The following is a 21,550-nucleotide window of genomic DNA, read 5'->3' on the forward strand; positions in this document are numbered from 1 at the left end:
CTTTTATTGTTTGTGCTGTTTGGGTCTGGGGGAGTTTGTTTTGGGGGGGGGGTTAGTGAAAAGATATATTTTCTTTCTCTTTCTGTTTTGTGTATCTGTTTTACTAGCAGTTTTTATTCTTTCTCATGTATTTATGTAATCACTCTTTTGATTCCATTTGTAGGACTCCCTTGGGGATTTCTTGAAGGTCTGGTATTGTGGTGGTAAATTCCCACAGCTTTTGTTTGTCTGGGAAAGATACCAGTTTCCCTTCATTTCTGAAGGAAAGCTTTGTTGGATATGGTATTCTATTTGGCGATTTTGAACATGTCATCCCATTCTCTCCTGGCCTGTAGGGTTTCTGTTGAGAAGTCTGATGTTAGTCTATTGGGGATTACTTTGTAGGTGATTTGATGCTTTTTTCTTGCTATTTTTAGAATGCTTTCTTTGTCTTTGACTTTTGACAATTTGACTACAATGTGTCTCAGGGAGGTCCTATTTGGATTGAATCTGTTTGGGGATCTTTGAGCTTCTTGGATCTGTGGGACCGTATATCTCCCAATACTTGGAAAATTTTCAGCTATTATTTCTTTCAATAGGCCTTCAATGCCTTTTCCTTTCTCTTCTCCTTCCAGTACACCCATAATAAGGATGTTTGTATGCTTAAGGTTATCAGAAAGATCTTGAAGTCTTTCCTCACCTTTTAATTCTTTTTTTCTTTTGGGGGGCAGGGGGTGTTCAACGGTGTTAATTCAAAAAGTCTGTCTCCTAGTTCAGAAATTCTTCCTTCTGCTTGTTCTAGCCTACTGTTTGTGCTCTCAGTTTTTATTTTTTATTTCATTGAATGAATTATTCAGTTTAGTTCTTTTTTTATTGTTTCTATCTCCTTGTTGAATTTCTCATACATGTCCTGTATCTTTTGTTTTACTTCATTGTGATTTCTATTTACTTTTTCATCCATCATGTTGAGTTTCCTTAATATTAACACTTAGGATTTCTCTTCAGGTGATTCACCAGTTTCCTGTTGTTTGGGGTCTGGTATTAGAGAATTGAAGTCTTCTTTTGGGGTGTGTCATGTTTCCCTGTTTTTTCATACTTCTTGAATCGCTGCATTGATGTCTGGGCATCTGGTGGTATAGTCACTTTTTAAAATTTTTCGAGTGGTTTTTGAGGGGACAGACTCTTACCTGTGGACATGTTTTAAATTGCTAGTTGGGTTTGGTTTGGTTCTGGATGGGTATGGTAGTAAGTGCCACCTCACTCCCCATACCTTTTCAACTGGTGCAGGCAGGCTGCTGTGTCTGATGGGACACTGGGCTCCCAGAGAAAGTGGTATGGATCTAGGTAGCTTGTACACTCCCAGGGTCCTCTCTGCTGGTACTCGTGGGCTCACTGCATCAGGAAGACTTCTGAGCCCCCAGAGGAGGAGGGTGTGGATCCAGGCAAGCAGTGCAAGGGTCCAGCATATCCCCTGTTCACTGTCCACTGGAGTAGTCATGGAGCGCTGAGTTGGGCAGGGCTCTGAGCTCCCAAAGGAAGGAGGGCATGGAACCAGATGACCAGCATGCTCCCTCCACTCACCACTGGCACAGCCAGTTCCTGTATGTCAAGCAGGACTCTGCATTCCCAGGAAGAAGAAAGGCATGTATCCAGGAAGCTGGCATGCTCCCCCCGACCCCCTCAACTCTTCACCAGGATGTATGCGGCTGCTGGGTCAGCAGAACTCTGGCCTTCCCTCACTTTTCCCAAAATGGCAACATCCAGCAGCAGCCCAGGACCAAGGAGGAAGAGGGTAATTTCACGTCTAGTTCATATCTGGGAAAATACAGTTGTGTGGGCTCTTAGCTGCTTCACATGCTGGGCTCACTGTCTGTGAGGGTCATGCATTTACCCTGCAGCCTGGTTTGCAGGTGTCTAAGTGGGAACACTGGTTCACTGACCCTTCCCTGCCTACCTTGTCCTGGAAGTACAGGGTTTCTTGAGTCTCCATGCCATTCCTAGTTGGGAGTTTCTCCTGTCCTACTGTGTTGCAGTCTCAAGTTTCCAGGTCTTAGGGTAAGAAGGGGGTTTCCTCACTGTTTAGCTGGATTCTGTTGTTTTCTTCTAGATACTCTACTCTTCAGGTGACTGTCTATTTGTCGCTTTGGATTTTTTTGCATTAGAGGCAGGGGCTGATCACCTCTACTCAGCCATCTTGCTGGACTGGGCCTCAGAGATTTTAGAAATAAGTTTTGGAGAAATTTCCTTTAAATAGCTTCCTCCCCATACCATCTGGGAGCCTAATAATAATGACAGCTGTGACAGTTGCTAACATCATATGTGCTTTGCGTCTTCCATGGATTAGTACATTTAATCTTTATAAAAACCACATAGGTCAGACATTATCATTATTATCAATACCCCATGTTTGCAGATAAGAAAGATGAGGCTCATCAAACTTCAGAATAGCAGACACTAGTGACTGTCTACACAATACCTTCCTTCCTCATTGGCCAAGTTGAAATTTTACTCAAGTGTCCATCCCTCCCTAAGTGTCTCTGGCTAGCATACAAAGTGGCGGGTCCATCACAGGAACCCCACTCTCCTTGCTGGGGACTGGCTTAGGCAGGAACAAGTGGCCCAGTTATGTCCAATAATTCATGAAATAAGGTCTGCTTGGGGCTTCTGGGAAGGGATTATTAGCTAACAAAAAGAGACACATGGGAAGAAAAATTTCCTTTTCTTTCATCAGATGTTCTGTCTGGAACTGACTCAGAATCGAGAACAGTAGCTAAAGATGATCCTGATGCATTGAAGATGGTAGAGTATGGAAAGAATGAATACTTAATGATGTTATGGAACTGTTAAATTAACCAACCTTAAGGAATTTCTACCTTAGACCTAATAATATATGTGAAAATAAATTATTCTTCTTAATTAAGCCTTTGAAGCTCCATTTTTTGTTACTTGCAATCAAAAGCCTTTTAGAAAATTCGTTAAGTAAATGTCATTGGTGAAGGTCACACACCCAGCAAATGGTAGAGCCAGCTCTTAACCTCCTCACCTCACTCTTACCCTCACCTACAGCCCAGGTCCCCTGGCTAATGACAGTCCTGGGAACACAGAAATGGGAACTCTAAGCAGCATCACAACCCTGGCTGACTCGGGAGGGTCACTGAATGGAAGGGAAAGGGACACAGAAAACTGGACAATCATCCCTGCGTTGACCCTTGTAGCCACTCTTATTCCCTGTATCCGTGCTCTTCTAGATCTGAAAAACCCACCTTCTGTTTTTCCTACATTCTTCCTATCTATCAGTTTTGAATTTTACAGTGATGACCATCCATTATTAACCATCTTATTTAACGAAACACTCATAATAGGAACTAATATTAATATATGTTTCACATTTACAAAAGAGCTTCATATTTATTTTGTCTTTTAATCTTCACAGCCATCCTATGAGTCAAATAATTATTAAACCATTTTACAGGTAATGACACTGAACTTGAAAGAGGTGAGGTAATGTGCTCTAGCCACATGGCTAGGACACAAAGGATAAGAAAAAAAAAATTGAGTTTTTCTATTTCTAATTTATGTTCTCTTTGTCACAAGTCACAGTGACTTCCACATAGTCCAAGGCCAGAGGGTGTGAATGTTCTTTTTTTATCTTAATTATTTATTAATATAATTTTTTTTTACATTCTATGATGTTGTGAAGCAGTTGTGGGGGAGAGGGAGAGAGGAAAGGGGAAGAAAAGAGCATGGAAGGAGGAAGGGCAGGGTTGAGGCCTATGGCACCCCCCTCATTCCAACAGGGGAGACCAGGGGGCTTCCAGCAGTGGCTTGGTCATTGCCAGGCAGGGTGTAGATGTCAGGGTAGTATGACTAAAGCCCTAGCCTCCCACCATCCCAGTTCAGGAGCCCAGGCACTTCTTGTGACAGATTGGTAGTCTTTGCTGGGCTGGTTGTGCATGTTGGAGGGGATGTGGCCAAGACCAGAGGTCCCCCACTGCCCCAACTTGGGAGAGCCTGGGGCACTTCCAGCAGCAGTTCAGTGATTGTCGCTAGGCTGTTTGTGTGTGTTGTGGGGTGTGACCAAGGCCTGAAGCCCTCACTCTTGGGACTGGTCATGCGAGTTGGAGGGCATGGGTGAGGCCCCCGGCCCTCCTACCTCCCTGGCTTGGTAGCCCAGGGGACTTCTGGTCCTTCTAGGTGTTATAGGTGTTCTTTGGGTGATGTGAGACTTTTACTACTTAATATCAAACTTTGTCTCTAGTTGTGGGTATTTTGTTTTTTCTTTCAGTTCTGTGTTGGGTTATTTGCTATTCCCACCACTTAAACTCTGCACTGGAATTAATTTATAGTTCTTTGGTTATTTCTAAAATGGGGGAATTTCCTGTGGGGACCAGCACTCAAGCTCTGTGTATGAGCTAAATTGCTGCTTTGCTGCTGATTCCCTGGGGAAGGCTTTTTGTGCAGCTCACGTTTTTAATGGTTGACTTTGTAGGTACTTTCAGGTCTCATGAGATCCAGTGCACCTGGATTGTACAGAAACTCTGGTCTGGACCTGAGTCTTTTCAGCAAACTGTACCCCATATAGTTCTATATTCCTGACCAGTCTCCACTGAGTGGTCCTAGGCTGATTGGCAGGAAGAGCAGCTGTCCTTGATGTGCTCCAGTGTTCCTCTGGTGGGCCTGTCTCCCCCACAGCCCATACCCCAAACACCTCCCATGGGACAAGCCCTGCATAGGTTCCTTGCAATGACTCACCAGCCTCTGAGTCACTCCTTTTTTTCAGTTATGGCTCCTTGCTCCTATGTGGGTCCACAGGAACCCTATTAGTGGTCTTGCTGGCCTGACAGCCACCAAGGCCCTCTTCTCCCCTGCCGCCTCCAAGCAACTTCATTTGAAAGGCACAGCTACAGCTTTTGCCAGCTCCCGCTCCATGTGCTCAGCAGCCCCAGCCTGAATGTGGCCAGGATTTGAAACGGTGGCTTCTCCTCCTTCATGCACTCTGTAGGTCTCTCCTCCTCTTCCCCTGACTTCTAGTGGCACAAGCTTGGCTGTCATTGCTTTTTAATAGTTGTAAATTGGTTGATTTATGGGAGAGAGTGGCTAGTGACTATCTATTCTGCCATCTTGACCAGAAGCCTTGAAACCCACCTTCTTAAGAATTTTTTGCTTACTCTTTTCCTCCTCACTTCATTGTCCCTACATCACCTATACAAACTTTCTTGACATACCTGTGAGTTCTTAAGAGTTAATTGTTTTACATTAGTTTTATCTCAAAGTTCTAGGACAATTACGGCTACATATGCTTTTTCTTTAGACCAGTGTTGAGCACTGTGGATTCACCGTACTAAAATAAATGACAACTTATTTTTTAAAATAATGTATAGCCAAAAGTGCTGGAGCCAATGTGGTTTTATCTTTCTTCCTATGAAAGTGAGTATGAAGGACCATGAATGTGGTTCATTAAGGTATCAGAGTTAATCCCTTAAATATAATTTTCATTATGTTTCAAAGATTAGAAATTCATTTATGCATTGCTAAGCTTCATCCTCCAGCACAGTTCATCTTAAATGAGTAATACTTGATCTCTTCTTGTTTCTCCCTATATCCCACTCCAACCTCAGATCTTGGATGGGTTGATACCATCTGATAAAGCCATTTGGAGCAAGTTTTGTTTTGTTTTATCACAAAAATAGTTGTGTGTGCCTACACACACATTAGCTGCACAGACAGCAGGGTGCTCAATGCAGAAAAACACTGACTTATTTAAATAAATTATTTTATATTCATAGAAGAATACTATGGAGTCTTTACAAAAAATAAAAAGAGAGAGAGAGAGAGAGAGCACGATTTTTTATGGTTCTGATATGGTTCTCTCTCCAAGATATATTGTGAAAAGAAAAAAATTCAAATGCAAAACTGAGGATATAGTATTTGTATTAGTTGAGACAGGTCAGATTATGCTGCAGTGACAAATTAACTGCAAAATCTTAGTGGCTTAACACAGCAAAAAGCAGAGCAATAGTTTAAAGAGTCAAATGAATGCTTCCATTTGAATCTTTTAGAAAGAAAAAGAAGAAATATCTATCTATCTATGTCTAAATTATGTGGATGATATATCTCTAAAAGAATACACCAAATTGGTCAGCTCCTAAAAGAGAAACAAGGTAACTGAGAGGAGATAAGGGGGATAAGGGGAACTTTCAATGTTCACCCTCTTGTAGTTTTTGAATTTTGAACCATTACATATATATGTCTATTGAGGAAAAGCCTCAAATAAAGAAGAATAAAATCAGAAAGATGCACTTCTCTTTTAAGGAGAAATAGCATCTAAGTAAAAGTGTACTTACCAGCAGGCTTGAAAGTTGAAGGAAAAAAATTTGAAGCAAATACATTTTTCCAGAAACTGTTGTCAGTAAACTACAAACTTTTTTAACCATTAAGATTTTTCCTAAGAAGGAAAGAAGGAAGGAAAGAAAGAGGAATAAGTTGAGCTTCCAGAAGGAGAAAGCAGAACTGTGGTTACTAGAAAGGGGAAGGGGAGGAGGGATAGTGAGAGGTTTGTTAGTGGACACAAAACAGCTAGATAAGAAAAATAAGCTCTGTGGGTGTACAGTAGAGTTAGACATCTATAATTACTGCATGTTCACAAATGGCTAGAAGAGAGGAGAACAAATGTCCTCATCACAAAGAAATGATTAGGTTTTGTAATGATGAATATGCTAATTACCCTGACTTAATCACCAGACATTGTATACATGTATTGATATTCACCTCTGTACTCCACAAATGTGTGAAATCAATATGTTTCAATTAGAAAAGGACTTTTTCTGATCCCAGTTAAAAATCAATACTCATCTTTTTTCATGCATATTAAATATACCTTGTTTTCTAAAGAAAAATAAATAAGTTTCACCAGAAAATTCTTGACCAGATATTCTCAAATCCATGAGGTCAAAGCTAGTTTAACACCAAGACATTGTTTGCCTTTTTCACCCTCAACCTCTCAAGTCTACATTAGCATTTTTCAGAGGCTATGTGACGTGTGATATCACAGCCCACTAAATGCAGAAATAGATACGAGATTCCAGCTGTCTTCCAATAGATGTTCCACTGATAGAGAGTTGCCAGGTATAAAAGAGATTTGCAAAAACTTTATGGAAATATACAACAGTGCCATTCTTTGCTAATCTTTTTTCATTTTGGAATAAGTTATGTTTCGTAAGTTTGTGGTATTTATGTTAACTGATAATGGGTTTATTATTGTAGTTTTAAGGAGATTACTAAGTATTTTTAAAGTTATCAGTTTTTATTTCAAGTATGGTAAATATAGATTGATATAACTCACATGTACAAAAGCTCCTTTGGGTCCTCAGTAATTTCTGAGAGTGTAAAGGAAGTCCTGGGACCAAAATGTTTGAGAATCTCTGTTTTAGACCATCATATGATGATGTTTCTTCTTCTCCCACTTTCCAACTCCATCTTGAGTGACAGGATTTGCATACCAGCTTTAGCTCCTTTCCACTTTCTTTCTGTTTAGGGGTAGATTTAAGCTTTCATCCGCAGACTTTGGGGCCTGCCCTCTCCATATCCTCCCCCACATTGAACTTCAGTAAAACTTGGGTTCACTCAAGGAGACAATCAGCCAGGCTCCAGCCTTGGGAAATTACAGTTCTGCACCTTCCAGCCACCCCCACTCTGTTTCCACATAACCACAGGGCCAGTTTTCATTGCTGGCCTCTCAGGGACTCTTGCCCCCTTTCTCTGCCCACATCCTTCTGCAGATGGGCCCAGACCACTGACCAGAACGCAAGTTACGGATGATAACAAATTATATTTTTACGCAGAAAGACCCTCACACCAAAATATTCAGGCCTTCAATATAAGCACAAAAGGACACTCTGGAACAGCCCAGCCTGCAGCATTCTAGAGTTTTTCCACATCAGTTTCCCAAAATGTATCTTTAACCTGCAAAATAGGCACAAACCCTTCAGTGCAGAGAGGCCACCTCCTTCTATGCCTTGCCTCCCTGAAACTTACCCTAACCCACCCACCCAATTCGCACCTCCATCACAGCAGTCACACAAGCTGAAGTTTCATCACTGCATTCAGGCCGATGGTCAGTAAGGGGCAATCTTCCTACAGCTTTCGTGGAGGGTCTGGGGTAGACAGATATGGCCACAGATCCCTCTGCAGGAGTTGCATTGTGTATTCACACAATAGGGCTCCCCTCACCTTGTGCCCAAAAAAGGGAGATACTAGGATAGGTAATTTTCTGAAAAGTTATCTCCTTTGGGAGCTCTGTGCATGTTTACTGGGATGTGGAACAGAATTTGAGTGATTGGTAGTTTCTTACCTTTACCTGTGCTTTATGAGGAAGAGGAGGAGGAGAGAGAAGAGGAGGAGACTTTGTGAAGCTCTTCAAGTCACAGAAAAGAATGAGAAGATTATGATCCCTTGCAGCTATAAGATTTTATAATTTTATAATTTTACTCTTTATGTTCCAGGAATCTACTGTCTAACTTCTATTGAGGCCAAACCCCCAACCCAAGCACACATCCAAAACCATCCCTCCACTGACTAAGTCAACTGATTTGAGGAATGCTTAAAGAATGGCCTGGCTCCCCATGGGACTGGAAGCTCTCACCATTAGAGTCATATTATTAGGGCAAAGAAAGTGTATCCCAGTGTAATCTGAAAGCAACTCACATGAACGACCAACATACTCCAAGATGATATTGTCAACACGTCTTGCAATATTAAAATTAAAATGTCTCAAGTCTCTGTATTGGACATTCACTTTTAACACTCCCTTAATTGCTTTCTTCTCTTAGCTGGTGCCTCATGCCCAGTATTGGAAATGAAATGCTTCATGGGGGGGGCATGGTAGCTGGCATTCTGAGCAGCTAACAAAGGGCTACATGATGCCACCCTATACTGTAAGGGGACTCAGCTCTCCATGGAGCAGACCTTGACCAATGGGAAACAGGAGATGAGAGAGAATAAGGCAGACACATATTCCTGCTTTCTTCACTCCATGGTGGGATTTCTTCTTGAAAACCTTTCAGAAAAGTCGCATGTGCCAAATGAAGAGAAGTGCTCTATATCTTTGCAGCTCTCTGGGAAGCTGGACCCAGCACTATACATCACACCACATAGCTTCACATCTCTCCTTCATTCACTTCTATTTGTTTTCATCATCCTCAGCACCTTGGGTTTGTACCTCTTAAATCAGGTATTAGCACTTAGGTCTTTCCCTTAGGCTTTACTTTCTAGAAGATCAAGGCTAAGACAGCCCCTGTTAAGATCTTCAAGAATAAACCAACAAATAGCCTTCCTCTTTCCATCTAAGTTCTAAACAAGTTGAGAGGAAAAAAAAATTATATATACAGAACAAATAGCAACTTTTTTCACATAGAAGCAAAGTTCTAAGAAATAGTCTAGATTGAGAATCAAATGTGCCTGCCGAATGAATTCAAGGCTTGCACAACCTGTGCCGGTGTTAGATTGGGGGAGACTTTGCCATGTGGAAGGGACCTGCCCAGATGAGACTGATGACATGTAGAAGGAAGGAGAATTCATGTTTTTTGTGGGCAAAATGAGGACAGACTTGAGCTGAACAAGAATCACTATTCTTCCCGAATTTCTTAATTAGATAAGTCATTCCACCTCCTCCAAGGAGCACAGGGGCAAAGAGAGGCCCAGAGTTATGATAAATGGGCTCCCTTCAGAGGAAGGAAACATACAAGTAGGAAAGAAGGATTCCTACTAAATAGTTCTCATTCCATTTGCCCTGGCAATGCACCAGCTCCCATGAATCTGTGCATATCTCCTGGCACGGCTCGCTCCAATTTCCTGCTCTTTCTGCATTTTTATCTCCTTATAGCTCATCTTTTATGACAGGTCTCTTGTGTTCACTCTGTGCCAGCCCAAACATGAAACAGACATTTTCCCTTTAATTTCCCAAAGAAACCATGAAAACAAGGCAATTGACTTAAAAAACTTACTGAAGATTTGAATGGGAAACACAGTTCAACAAAGAAAATACTTTAAGACTGGATGGTAGGAAGATTTAGGATTCCAGCCATGATGGAATAGCTGGCATGATATTAACCCTTTCTACAAAAACAAGTACAAATAAAGCAATTGTCTGAAGTCATTGGAGACAACAAACACAGGCAAGACTTAAAGGGGAGCCTATGACATGAGTTCTACATTCTTCCCAGATATTTTCCTGATGACATTATGAAATGCAGACTGAGGAAATAGAAAACAACAGTTTACTGGGCTGAGAAGGCAAAAGTCAGAAAATGGAGCTGCCAAAGCAGCCAGGACTTACAGAACAAAGTCCTGGAGAAGAGGGAACAACAGGGAAGGAGCCTAAAACTCTGCATATATATTTCCCTAAAGTTGGTGAATTCCTAAGCTGAGCATGCACAAGGTTAAGTTAAGGAAAAGAAGGAAAAAAGAAAAGAAAACAGGAAACAACAACTGGGTAGCTAAATAGCTGATCAGAGATTTCAGTAGTACTAGGAAGGCAGGGTCATAATTAAAGCCTTTTTAAGGTGGAGGAAACTTGGTAAATATTTCAGGCTTTGAGTTGAAACCTAGGATTAAAATTCATGCTCTAGAAACAAGGATCAATTTATAGGAATAAGGCAAAACAAACAGACTAGCCCCAAAAAAGCATAAAACCAAGTTTTCACAAGATCTTGACTGTCTGCCTGCCAGAAGAAAACTTAACCCTTGGAAGAAGAAAGCCTTATCTAAAACTTCTATAATTTTTCAGTTATAACATCTGGCATTTAATAAAAAATAACAGGCATGCAAAAAATAATAAAAAAATAAAAAAGACCAAATTACTGAAATCCAAGTGAAAAATATGTTCAATAGAAATAGATTTATAGGGGATTCAGATATTGACATTAACTATGTAAAAGTTGATTATACAAAATGGAGTCATTTATGTCACAACCAACTACAATGGGGAAAAACACTCAGGTTACATACAGCCCATTTCAAAAACTGTCTTAGGAGCCCAATACAAAACCCCAATGGCCTAACCATATCACCAAGATAGCAAATCCCGCCTGGCGACTACTGACACTCACCAATCAAAATTCACCAGCTCTTGTAAGCCACTGCCAGAGCCAAGGAACTTCCTTTCAAAAAGCTTTCATAGGCTCCTCTTTCCCCAATCAAATTCTAACCTCTTCCTTGATTCTCCAGACATACCAGAAGCAACCCTGGTCTATGTGTGTCCCAAAGTTCTATTCTTTGTATGTTCCCTAATAAGACCTTTTGCTTCGAGATTCGTCCCTATATATTTCCATTTCGAGTTGATGACAGATAGGGCACTTAAAATAGCTGTGATTAATATGTTCAAGAGAATGGAGGAAATGGTAGTCAAAACAGAAAAAAAGTTGGAGAATTTCAACTTTTAGAAATAAATCTATTTTTAAAAGAAGCCAACTGATAGTAAAAATTTAAAGGCACCAAAAACATCAATTATGTAGAATAAATCTAATGGAAGAAGTACACAGTCTCTACACTGAAAACTGTAGATAATTGCTGAGAGAAGTGAAAAAGACCTAAATAAAGGACAGGCTATACCATGAACATGGAATTCAAAAATGCAACATTAAGATAACAATCTTTTCCAAATTGATCCATAGATTCAATGCATTACCAATCAAAATCTCAGGGGTTTTTTGTTTGTTTGTTTTTGTTTTGGTAGAAATTGACAAGCTATTTGTAAATGTATAAAGAAATGCAAAAGACTTAGAATTAAGGCAGTCCTGAAGAAGAAAGACAAAGCCTGATACCAAAGCTAGAGTAGTTAAACAGTGTGATATTGATACAAGAATAGACAGTACACTATGGAATAGAATAGAGTTTAGAAACAGACCCCCATACATATGATCAATCACTTAATCTATGACAAAGACACCACAGCAATTCAATGGGGGAAAGAAAGATCTTTTCAATAAATGATGGTGGCCCAAATGGATAGCCACATGGAAAAAAAAGAATCTTGGCTCTTACCTCACACCATAGTCACTCACACAAAACTAATTCAAGATAGATCATATACCTAAATGTAAAAAGTAAAACAATAAAACTTCTAGGAAAAAACAATGAAAGTATCTTCATGACCTCGGTAAACCTGAGGACCTTCAAATAGGCCACAATTCCTTAAACAGGACACAAGGAAATATTGACAAATTGGATTTAATTAAAATCAAGAAATTTTGTTCAACAAATTACACTATTAAGAGAATGGAAATTAGTAAAAGGCCATGAAAATTAATTACATTTTGTAATGATAAATAAAAATAAAATAAAATAAAAAGAGTGGAAAAAGAAAACTTCAGACTGGTATAAAATATTTGTTATGTAGGCACTCATGCGTGTGCACACACACATACACACACACACACGGCAAAGGATTTATATATAGAATATATTCTTTTCTAAAAAAAACTATAAATTGATAAGAAAAAGATAGCACAACTTTTTAAATTGTGCAAGAATCCTCACAAGCCCTTCACAAAAAAGGGTATTAAAAAATGGTCAATAAACAAATGTAAAAGGTGTTCAACATCATTACTTACGAGGGAAATGTCAATTAAAACCACATCTTGACAGCACATGCTGCTTTCTAGTTTAGAAACAGCAGTGTTTCTCCACGAAAAAGCAATATTGCAAATCCACAGTTCTGAATACCAGAAAGTGAATTAGAATAGGTGTCAATAATTATAAACAGCCTTGTTTAATTTAAAGAGTGAACTTTCTGTTAAGGTTTTTCATATTGCAGTGAAATGAATTTTAACTCCCCATTAAAGTTACAAAAGTCACTCTTGCCAAGCTAATACAAAGAGCAAAAAAACAGAAACCTCATTCGTGGAATTAAATATGGCTGTTCACAATTATCAAAATCTATCTGAATTCACTTCTTTATAATCAAAGCTATGGTAATTGCTTTTTTATGAAGAAACACTGGAAAAACAATGCTGCACAACTTTTCAAAATAATCTCTCTGAGATGTGGGAATTTAGTTCCAACCGATGTGGTAACATTGTAAGAATGTGTCTACTTAGTGAGTCTCTATCATGGCACAATGAGAAAAGTTAGTACATGGAAATGCACAGCACAGTGAAAATACATAAAATTTACACTCTCTGAGAATGAGATGTTAGGCTGGGTGAGATGTTGAGATGAACAGCAGTTTGGACGTAAATCCTCATCATGTCCTCCGGCTCTGGCCCCTCAGTACCCACTGCTCCTCTCTTCTGTGTCACTGATTCTCACAATGGTGATCTTTACAATGTCTTATGACTTGATTACTGCAAAATAAGATTTTTTCCATTGCCATCTAATTGAAGGGTACTTTCCAACACATGGAACTGAGGAACTGAAGGAAGCACAGATTAATGAATGGTGCATGCCTTAGCAAGCGCTTGCTCTCTCTACCTAACTGTAAACTAGTTTAACTATATCTTCTCCATCCTTTCACAGCCATGTCGTAGCATGTAACATCGATGAACTTGTCACATGCTACAACATGGAGGACACTATGCAAAGTGATATTAACCCAGTCACAAAAAGACAAATACTGTATGATTCCACCTATGTGAGGTATCTAGAGTAGTCAAATTTATAGAAACAGAAAATAGAGTAGTGGTTGCCAGGGGCTGGGGAAAGTGGGAAAAGGAGAGCTGTTGTTTAATGGGTTTAACATTTCAGTTTTTTTGTGAATGGTAGTATTTTATTCTTTCTTATAGCAGAGTAGTATTCCATTGTGTAGATGTACCACAGGTTCCTTATCCAGTCATCAGATGATGGACATTTGGGCTGGTTCCAGCTCTTGGCTATTGTAAATAGAGCTGCAATAAACATTGGAGTACAGATATCCCTTCGGCATGATGATTTCCATTCCTCTGGGTTTATTTCCAGCAGTGGAATAGCTGGGTCATATGGCAGATCTATCCATAATTGTTTGAGAAACCTCCATATCATTTTCCATAAAGGCTGTACCATTTTGCAGCCCCACCAACAGTGTATGAGAGTTCCTATTTCTCTACAACCTCTCCAGCACTTATTCTCAATCTTCTGGGTGTTAGCCAACTTACTGGAGTGAGATGGTATCTCAAAGTGGTCTTGATTTGCATTTCCCGGATGCTGAGTGAGGTTGAGCATTTTTTCATGTGTCTGTTGGCCATTCATATATCTTCCTTTGAGAAATGCCTATTCAGCTCCTTTGCCCATTTTTTTAATTGGGTTATTTGTGTTTTTTGCTGTAAAGTTGTTTGAGTTCCTTATTTGTTCTGTATATTAATCCTTTGTCAAATGTATATTTTGCAAATATTTTTCTCCCACTCTGTTGGTTGTCTCTTTACTCTGTTGATTGTTTCTTTGCTGTGCAGGTTTTTAGTTTGCTTTTTGGGTCCTATTCATGAAGTCTGTACCCACTCCTACTTCCTGGAGTGTTTCCCATATATTTTCTTTTTTTTTTTTTTTTTTTTTTTTTTTTGTCTTTTACTATGTCCGGCAACGGGTCACAACCCTCAGTGTCGCCCCCGTACTGGACCAGGACCGGCAACGGGATCGCAACCCTCGGTGTTGCTCCCGCGCCTCACTCAGCCAGTGAGCGGGAACCGGTCCGTATGTGGGATCCGAACCCTCGGCGGGAGCACCGCCACACTTCCCAAGCGGCGCACTAGCGCAGTGCGCCACCGGGCCGGCCCTCCCATATGTTTTCTTTAAGGATTTTTATTGTTTCAGGATGTATATTTAATTCTTTAATCCATTTTGAGTTGATTTTGGTATACGGTGAAAGGTATGGGTCTAGTTTCATTCTCCTACACATGAGTATCCAATTTTCCCAGCACCACTTGTTGGAAAGGCAGTCTCTTCCCCAGTATGTAGACTTGCTGCCTTTGTCAAAGATCAGATGGCTGTAGGCATATGGATTGATTTCTGGGTTCTCTACTCTATTCCATTGATCTGTGTGTCTATTTTTATGCCAGTACCATGAAGTTTTGGTTATTACAGCTTTGTAACATAGTTTAAAGTCAGGGAGTGTTATGCCTTCAGCTTTAGCTATGGATGATCCTTTGTTGTTCCATATAAATGTCTAGATAGCTTTTTCCATCTCAGAGAAAAATGTCATTGGAATTTTGATGGGGATTGCATTGAATCTGTAGATCACTTTGGGTAATATGGACATTTTCACAATGTTAATTCTTCTAATCCAAGAACAAGGGATATCTTTCCATCTTCTTGTGTCCTCTTTAATTTCTCTCAACAGTGGATGGTAGTTCTCTTCATAGAGATTATTCAAATCCTTTATTCGTAAGTATTTTATTTTTTTGGTGGCTATTGTAAATGGGCTAGCTTTCTTGATTTCTTTTTCTGCATGTTCATTGTTGGAGTATAGAAATGCTACTGATTTTTGTGTGTTGATTTTGTATCCTGCAACTTTGCTGAAATCAGTTATCAACTCTAGGAGTTTTTTTTATAGAGAGAAGCTTTAGGCTGTCCAATATATAGGATCATATCATCCGCAAACAGGGACAGCTTGACTTCATCCTTTCCAACCTGTATGCCCTTTATTTCCTTCTGTTCTCTGATTGCTCTGGCTAGTACTTCCAACACTATGTAGAATAGGAGTGGTAAGAGTGGGCATCCTTATCTCGTTCCCGTATTTATGATATTGGCAGGGGGCTTATCATATATGGCTTTAACTATGTTGAGATACTTTCTGTCTATGCCTAACTTGTAGAGAGTCTTTATCATGAAAGAATGTTGAATTTTTGTCAAATGCTTTTTCAGCATCTATAGGGATGAACATATGGTTTTTATCTTTGCTTTTATTGATGTGGTGTATCACATTCATTGATTTGCATATGTTGAACCAACCTTGCATCCCTGGGATGAATCCCACTTGATCATGGTGTATAATTTTGTGTATGTGTTGCTGTATTCTGTTAGCTAGTATTTTATTGGGGATTTTTGCATCTGTATTCATCAAAGATATTGGCCTTTAGTTTTCTATTTTCGATGCATCTTTGTCTGGTTTTAGTATCAGGGTGATGTTTGCCTCATAGAATGAGTTTGGGAGAATGGCCTCCGTTTCAATCTTTTGGAATAGTTTGTAGAGAATTAGTATCAGTTCCTCTTTGAAGGTTTGGTAGAACTCTGCAGTGAACCCATCCGGTTCTGGGCTTTTCTTTGTTGGGAGCCTTCTAATAACAGATTCAATCTCTTTTATTGTTATTGGTCTGTTCCGATTTTCTATATGTTCTTCCCTCAGTTTTGGTAGGTTGTATGCATCCAGAAATTTATCCATTTCCTCTGGATTTTCAAATTTGTTGTCATATAGTTGTTTATAGTAGTCTCTAACGATTCCTTGTATTTCTGAGGTGTCGGTTGTAATACCACCTTTTTCATTTCTAATTTTTGTTATTTGGGTCTTCTCTCTTCTTAGTTAATCTTACTAAAGGTTTGTCAACTTTATTTATCTTTTCAAAAAACCAACTTTTTGTTTCATTGATCTTTTGTATTATTTTTAGGGTTTCTATTTCATTAAGTTCCTCTCTGATCTTAATTATTTCTTTCCATCTACTAACTTTAGGTTTGTATTGCTCTTGTTTTTCTAGATCTTTAAGGCAAAGTGTTAGGTTGTTTATTTGCCATCTTTCCATTCTTCTGAAGTAAGCATTTAATGCAATAAATTTTCCCCTTAATACTGCTTTTGCAGTATCCCATAGGTTTTGGTATGATGCATCATTATTTTCATTGGTTTCAATAAATTTTTTGTTTTCCTGGTGAATTTCTTCTTGGGCCTATATGTCATTAAGTAGAATGTTGTTTAATTTCCATGTGTTTGTATAGTTTCCAGAATTTCATTTATTATTGATTTCTAATTTTAATCCATTGTGATCAGAAAAAATAATATGGAATAATTACAATTTTTTTTGAATTTGTTGAGACTTGCTTTGTGACCTAACATGTGCTCTATCCTGGAGAATATTCTATGTGCTGATGAGAAGAATAAATATTCTGAGGTTGTTGGATGGAATGTTCTGTAGTTATCTGCCAAGTCCAATAGGTCTAAAGTATTGTTTAGATCCTAAGTTTCTCTATTGATTTTTTGCCTAGATGATCTGTCCAATGAAGAGAGTGGGGTGCTCAGGTCCCCCACTATTATGGTGTTCGTGTTTACCTCTTTCTTTAGATCTAATAGTGTTTGCTCCGTAAATCTGGCTGCTCCAATATTGGGTGCATATATATTTATGATTGTTACGTCTTCTTGATGGATAGATCCTTTTATCATCTTAGTCTATGTGAGTCTTTACAGGTCAAGTGAGTCTCTTGAAGACAGCATATTGTTGGATCCATCTTTTTAATCCAGTCAGTCAGTCTGTATCTTTTGAATGGGGAATTTAATACCTTTACATTTAGAGTTATTATTGAAAGGTGTTGATTTACTCCTAGCATTTTACTGACTTTTGTTTAGATGTCTTAAGTACCTTTTGTTCCTTTCTTTCTGATTTTCTGTTTGTCTTCTGTATTTGTTGGTTTCTTGAGGTGATAAACTATTTTTTTTTCTCTTTTGTTTGCATTTTTGTTTTGCTGGTAGGTATTGTTCTTTCTTGAGTATTCATGTCAGTGATGGTTGTTTTTGTGGTATTAAACCCAGTACTTCCTTGAGAATTTCTTGTAGGGCTGGTCATGTGGTAGTGAACTCCCACAGGTTTTGTCTGTCTGAGAAATATACTATTTGTCTTTAATTTCGGAAGGATAGCCTTGCTGGGTAAAGTATTCTTGGCTGGAAATTTTTGTCCTTTAGTGTTTTGAATATATCATCCCATTCTTTTCTGGCTTTTAGGGTTTCTGATGAAAAATATGATGTTATTCTCATTGGGGCTCCCTTATAGGTGACTTGCTGCTTCTCTCTTGCAGCTTTTAAGATTCTCTCTAACATTTCAGTTTTGCACGATGAAAAAGTTCTGGAGACATATTGCACACAATGTGAATATACTTAACACTCCTGAACTGTACACTAAACAATGGTTAAGATGATACATTTTATGTTGTGTTTTTTACCACAATTAAAAAATAGAAGAAAAATATGACTAAAAATAATAATATCTGTTCTCCAGGGTCTCCAGACCACAAGTGATTGTTCCTTCTTTAAACCACTTGGAGTTCTTAACTTGGGGTTTACAGCCCAACCCCAAGAAGTTTATGAATAAAACTCTGGGGCTCCATAAAACTTGAATGGGAAAAATTGCATCTTTATTTTCACTAACCTCTAACTAAAATGTAGCTTTTCCTTCAGCCATTAGTCACTGTGGTATTAGAGGTATTGTGATTTCATCATCAACAGAAATCACACATACTTTCATATCATATATTTCTTAAAGATTCCTCAAAATATTGGTTATGCTAAGCCCTACTTCAAATTACTGTAGTTGTCAAACCTACCACTACATATTGCTGTGTAATGTGTTAATAAAGGAGCTGATGTTCTACTATATTACATTTAAAAACTTCCTTTTACTATATTGACATGTAATTGGCTTCCTTTTCAATCCTATACTTTTATTTTACACATTTATCCTGATAACAAGCCCATAGCTCCACCAGACTGTCAAAGAGGTCTTTGGCACAAAACTAAAAAAAGTTAAGACTCTCACCCTAAAGTCCTATAGTCTGTTATTAACTTACTGCTTTATCATACTTATCATATAATGTTATGTAAACATCCATACAACTCATTGAGGCAGGAAGTCCCATTCTTCACAGAGCCTGGCTGGGTGTCTTGCATATAGTGAATGCTCAAAGTGCTTTTGTTGATTTATTGATAGTATGATTCAGTGCATAGGCCTGGAGTTAGACTACCTCTGTTTAAAATATAGCTCCTGGACCTTGGGCAAGTGACAACCTCTCCAAGTCTTGATTTCCTTAGCTGCAAATGGAACTTTCAATGCCACCTACCCCAGGGAGCTGCTGTGAGAGTTAAATGTTAAAAAGTACACATAAAGAGCTTAGCATAGCTTCTGCCATGTGCTTTTAAAATATACTTTCTGTTAATTATGAGCATATTCATGTGTGTTTTGAGTAAAATACTGAGAACAAGATAACATGTGGGGATCATGGAAATTAAAGGCAGGCAGAGGTAAGGGGGTAAGGGGTGGGTTGGCTCCTTCAGAGATAATTCAGATTTAGGGGGCAAAACTGAGCAACACACACCTAGTGGTATACAGATCTACATGTTGGAAGGTGCAGTAAATGATTCCTGACCCATCCTACTGCCCAGCTCTCAAAGTTGCAGGTCTTTGACTAAGCTATCATCCCCAGAAGGCATCTGTTACCATAAACCAATGTTAATCTTCACTCACAGAGCAAGAGGCAGCATGGAGCAGTGAGAAAGCACGGGTCTGAGTCAACACACCTATGTGGGCTTTGGTTTTCTCTTTTGTAAAATTCGAGTGTTAGACTCTGATACTCTAAGTTCCCTTTAATGCTGAACTTCATTGATGTTCTGAAAGACTCTGTGCTTAGTTGAGAGGATTATTATGTTATACCTACAGAGCTGAGTTTTGGAGTAGCTAACCATTGCTACCACACTCACAGGCACTGGCCTTGAAGGGTGTGTAGGGTATGTATAATCGACCAAGGGGAAAGGAAAGGTTCTGAGCACATGGAATTTGTTCTGGAACATGATCTGTGGAGGTCACAATGTGAGACTCATGAGTCAGAAGAAGCGAAGGATGTAAAGGGAAATGGGACACCTGGAGATGAAAAATGGACAGAGGCCACCAGAGGCAAATTGTATTCTTAGATACTTATCCATGCACACAAAAACTGGTTTTTTTTTTTGCTGGGCCAGCTGAGGGAGGCTCCCAAGGCGAGGGCCAGGCCTGGATGGCAGCAGTGGCAGCTGGGGTCTGGGCCACCCAGGAGAAGCAGTTCTCACCAGCGCTGCTAGCCTCTTCATCTAGTTTGCACTTTGGGCTGTCCAAGGGACAGGAGGAAAATAAAATGTTGTTTTATCATTCAAATGAAGTAGAAAAGAATGAAAAAATTAGAAATGTTGGATTATGTGAAGCTATTGTACAGTTAACAAGCACCTTTAGTCCATCAAAACCTGCAAAACCTTTACATACACAGAAGAATAGACAGTTCTTTAAAGAACCAGAAGAAAATTTCTGGATGGTCATGGTTGTTCAGAATCCAATAATTGAAAAGCGAAGTAAAGATGGAAAACCAATTGTTGAATACGAAGCGGAAGAGTTGTTGGACAAGGTTTATAGTGCAGTGCTCCCGCATGTACAAACTTTGTCATGGTGCATTTCTGAAAGTTATGGAAGATGGAGGTATCAAGTTCCTAAAGGGAACTTTAGAGAAACTCCTCCATAGGTATTGCAAATGCTGAATTTGCAGTTATGCGACCTACTTGATATTTTTGGTGGAATCAACTTCTTTTCGTTGGATAAAATGTCTTATTTGAAAATTCAGTCCTTTATTAAAAGAAGGCAGGCAAGCCTAAATATAGTCAAATACACTGTGTTTCTCTGTAATGATCAACTCATCTGGGGTGGATTAGAACAAGATTACATGAGAATTTTATACAAATGTCTCACCACTTCTCTCTTTCCAAGGTACATGGAACCTGAGTTGGCAGGAAGGGATTCTCCAACAGGGGCAGAAATGCCAGGAAATCTTCAATCCTATGAAAGATTTCTTACTGGACCCTTGAGCTTTAATAATCCAGGGGCAAAATGCCGATTCTCCCAAATTTTTGTAAATACAAATGACACTTATGAAAGTTCCATTTAATTGTTTATAAGGCCGTGAATGCAGCTGTGTGCTTTATGATTGATGCCTCTCTATAGTTGATGTTGGATTTTTGCCAAAGACTGGACAGCATTGTTGGGCTCCAGCTCACAGTGCTGGCATCTGACATTTGTGAGCAATTTAAAATCAACAAAAGAATATCTGGATCTGAAAATGGACCCCAGTTTGTCCACTTCAACCTTATGAATTAGCAGAGAAAAGTGTGATTTACATGAGGAAAATACCCAGTGTGTCACATCTGTTCATCCAGATTTAATGAAGATTCTAGGTGACATCAACAATGATCTCACTAGAGTGGATGAAGATGAAGAAATCATTGTGAAAGCGATGAGTGACTATTGGGTTGTCGAGGAAAAGTCTGATTAGCAGGAGCTATATTATTTTGAATCAAAAAATGCAAGCCTGATTGAAGTAATTGAAGAAGTAAAGAAATTTTGCACAATGCAGTTCAATAACATATTCTTCCTGGATTGACTGATAATGGTTCCCCAAAAACATCTTTTAAAAAACTCAGCAAACATTCTGTTTACCATTGCAAGTTATTGGTCATATTATTGACTGGATTAATGACAGTAGTAAAGCAATACTTGCTCTGAAGAATTAAATTTCTACTTGATCTGACAATCTCCTGGGGTTTTAAATTTTAAATATTTATATGGAATTAATTAAAGGTTTTTGGCTATATCTCTCTCGTTCCATTCTTTTGACA

At 39.0% G+C, this 21,550-nt stretch overlaps 1 pseudogene; it reads left to right on the forward strand.

Moving 5' to 3' along the window:
* The first annotated feature begins 19,908 nt into the window (after positions 1–19,908).
* Positions 19,909–21,315, forward strand: LOC103588368 (annotated as a pseudogene).
* The last annotated feature ends 235 nt before the right edge of the window (positions 21,316–21,550 follow it).

Source organism: Galeopterus variegatus, unplaced genomic scaffold, assembly GCF_000696425.1.
Source record: "Galeopterus variegatus unplaced genomic scaffold, G_variegatus-3.0.2 Scaffold562, whole genome shotgun sequence".
Classification (NCBI taxonomy): Eukaryota; Metazoa; Chordata; class Mammalia; order Dermoptera; family Cynocephalidae; genus Galeopterus; species Galeopterus variegatus.